We start from the raw sequence: 3,847 nt of genomic DNA, 5'->3' as shown, positions 1-3,847 counted from the left end.
AGAAACAGTGGCGTGGAAGAAGTTGGGAGACGGAAGAGAGAGGTATATGTAGAGAGGAAGAGAGAGGTGAATAGATTAGTAAGAGAGAGTAAGAAGAGAGTGGATGAGGAATTAGGAAGGAGCTTGAGTGTAAAGTGGAGGGAATGTAAGAAAATGTTCTGAAAAAAGAGGTAAAGAAAGTTAGACAGGGTGCTGGGGAGTGAAAGATAGAAATGGTATATTACTAGTCGAAAAGGGAGAAAAAGTGAGCAGATGGAGAGAACACCTTAACGAATTGTTGCACATGGAGAATGAAAGTAATGCAAGTATAAGTGGCTGGGGAATGGCTAGGAGAAGGAGGGATGTGAGAAGAGAGGAAGAAATCAGTAGGATGGAAGTTGTGGAAGCAATGAAGAAAGTTAAAATGGGGAAAGCCCCAGGAATTGATGAGTGTGTGGTGAAATGTTGAAGCATGGGGGAGAGAGAGTAGTAGAATGGATGTGGAAGATGTGCAGATTGGCCTGGGAGGAAGGTAGAGTCCCAGAGGATTGAAAGTCAGGTATAATTATTCCCCTGTACAAAGGAAAAGGGGAAAAAGAAGTGTGTGGTAATCATAGGGACATTTGTCTTCCTAGTGTAATAGGAAAAGTATATGGTAGGGTACTTTTTGACACAGTTAGGGAAATAACAGAGGAATTAGTTGGAGAAGAACAGGGAGGTTTTTGGAAGGGAAGAGGTTGTGTAAATCAGATATTTATTCTTAGATCTTTAGTGGAAAAGTTTCCAAAGAAGGGAAAGAAGTTGTATGCGACCTTCATGGATTTGGAAAAAGCATATGACAGAGTGGATAGGCAAGGATTATGGAAAGTATTAAGAATATATGGAGTTAGATGGGAAGTTGTTGAAGGCCGTGAAGAATATATATGAGGGTGCTAAGGCAGCAGCGCGTGTGGATAGTGAACTGAGTGAATTTTTCTGTTTGAAGGTTGGATTGAAACAAGGATGTGTCATGTCTCCATGGTTGTTCAGTCTGTATATGGATGGGGTTATAAAAGAGATACAAGGTAGGGTAGTGGATGTTGGAGTGGCCCTAGTTAGAGAAGGCAGTGTTTGGAAACTCCCTGTACTGTTGTTTGCAGATGATACTGTCTTGTTAAGTGAAGACGAAGGGGAGCTGCAAGGCTTGGTGGATGAGTTTGGCAGAGTGCGTAGGAAACGGAATCTAAAGGTGAATGTAGGGAAGAGTAAAGTTATGGTCTTCAAGAGAAGTGAAGTCAGTGAATGTACAGTGAGGTTGGATGAGGAGGAAATTGGAAAATTTGAGTGCGTGTAAGTACTTGGGTAGTGTGATGAGTAAGAATGGAAGCTTAGAGGGTGAAGTGCTTGAAAGGGTGCAACAGGGAAGAAAGGTTGCTGGTTCCTTGAAAGCAGTAATAAGAAAAAGGAAAGTGAGCGTGGAAGTGAACAAGTTACTACACGACAGTATTGTGATGCCAACTCTACCGTATGGAAGTGAACCTTGGACCCTGTTGGAGGGACAGAAGTCAAGAGTGAGAGCAGTGGAAATGAGTTATTTGAGAGGAGCATGTGGAGTCACATGGAGAGACAGACTGACCAATGAGGAAGTGAAGGAGCGTTGTGGTGTGGATGTGGATGTGATAGGAAGCGTTAGGAGGAACACACTGAGGTGGTTTGGACATGTGGGGAGGATGGAGAGCGAGAGACGGACGAGGAGAGTTTATGTGAGTGAGGTGGAGCGGGGGGGGAGAGGAAAGGGGAGGCCAAGAATGAAATGGAGGGATGGAATGGAGAGGTATATGAGAGAGGGGGATGTGAGCTGGGAGTAGGGTAATGAAATGGCGGAGGACAGGGTGACATGGAGGCGATTTGTTTGTGGCCACCCCTTACGGGATTGAGGCGTCTGGCAATAGATAGATAGATAGACAGCTACATAATAGATAACAAATGGATAGGCAGACTAGTAGGTATGAGGGAGGGTATATTGACAGCTTTATTAGGAGTGCGGTGCCGTAGATTTTAATTTAACCAGTGCGTACAGATAGATGGGTAGATAAGTAGATAGAAATTTGAATGGTAGAGGATAGATGGGTAGATGAGTAGATAGAAATTTGAATGATAGGCACACAGTAGTTGAACAGATAGACAGATAGACAGACCAACATACATAATCACACAGCAGACAATTCCCAGTATTACAGATAGATAGATAGATAGATAGACATATAACTAAACACAAAGTAGACACGTACGCGGGTTGGTAAATACAGAAAGCCAAGCAGTTGCAGACAGATTGATAGATAGATAGATAAGTACGTTAATAGCGTTAGAGGTAATAGACTGTATCCGGTCACTTGATTGGTCTATTGTTAAGGGACTCTCTCTCTCTCTCTCTCTCTCTCTCCCTTATCTTTATCTCGACATCTCTCATCCCCCTTTTTATATCCTATATTTAATACAAAATGAATACGACCAGTGTTATAGCAGATAGATACATAGATAGATGAGGAGAGAGAGAGAGAGAGAGAGAGAGAGAGAGAGAGAGAGAGAGAGAGGGAAGGAGGGAGGAAGAATAAAGGAAGTAGGTAGGTAGGAGGGATGTTAGGATGAAGGTAAATAAGGAAGTTGAGAGATAGGGAAGGAGAGAAGGAAGGGAGGGAGGAAGGAAGGAAGAGAGGAAGGAAGGAAGGAAGGGAGAGAAAAGGCTACGGAAAGGAGACAGGTAGGTAAGATGAGAGTAGAGAGAATAAAGATAGATAGGGAGAAAGAAGGTGGGGAAGGAGGAGGTGAAAGAGAGGTAGGGAGGGAGGGAGAGAACGGAAATTAAAGGGAAGGAAAGGGAGCTAAAGAGAGAGAAAGGAAGTTGAAGGGATAGGAAGGAATTTAAAGGGAGAAAAAGGAAGGGAAAGGGAGAGTAAAGTATTTTAAAGGGAGAGTAAGGTACTTAAAGGCAGTGAAATGAAGGTAAAGGGAGAGAATAAGGTTTTTAAAGGGAGAGAAATGAAAGTAAAGGTGGGAGGGATAAAGAGAGAGAGAGAGAGAAAGGAAGTTAAGGGAGGAAAAAGAAGTTAGAGGGAGAGAAAGGGAGGTAAAAGTAGGGAGACTAGAGGAAGACGAGTGACCTAGTGAATTATTCAGTAAGGCCACAACCTCTGCCGCTAGGGAGGGAGAGAGAGAGAGAGAGAGAGAGAGAGACGGACCTCACCTCCTGTAGTGATGTGGAAAAATTATTGAAAATAGGACGAAAAGATTTTATTTTGGGGGGGAGAGGGGGGGCTTTTTGCATTCTCTCTCTCTCTCTCTCTCTCTCTCTCTCTCTCTTTCTCTCTGTCGCAGAAAGTTACCGGAATTTTCCTCGCCATTAAAACTCACTTTTCTACTTTCTTCCCTCCCTCACTTCCTCCCTTTCTCCCCTCCCTCCCTTCCCCCCCTCCCTCCCTCTCACTATTCCTTCTTGCTTCTTCTCTTTCTCTCTTCGTTTCCATTTGTCTTCTTATTTAAATCTTTCTTGTTGAATAATGATAATAATAATAATAATAATAATAATAGTAATAAAATAATGATGATGATGATGATGATTATTATTATTAGCTCCTCCTCCTCCTCCTCCTCCAATTATCTTTCTTTTTTTCCTCTCTCTCTCTCTCTCTCTCTCTCTCTCTCTCTCTCTCTCTCTCTCTCTCTCTCTCTCGTTTACATCCCTCCATTCATCCTCGCTCCCTTTCTGTTTTTCTTATTTTCTTCCTCTTTCCTTCTCTCTTCCTTCCCTCTCTCCATTTTTTTCCATTCTCTCCTCTCTGCTCTCTTTACCTGTCTGTCTCCCCCTCCCTTTCCCCCTCCCTCCCTCTTT

This window comes from Coenobita brevimanus, chromosome 1 (genome assembly GCF_032717465.1).
Source record: "Coenobita brevimanus isolate Jiangsu-jjx chromosome 1, ASM3271746v2, whole genome shotgun sequence".
In the NCBI taxonomy this organism is placed as follows: domain Eukaryota; kingdom Metazoa; phylum Arthropoda; class Malacostraca; order Decapoda; family Coenobitidae; genus Coenobita; species Coenobita brevimanus.
This window is presented reverse-complemented; position numbering follows the sequence as displayed.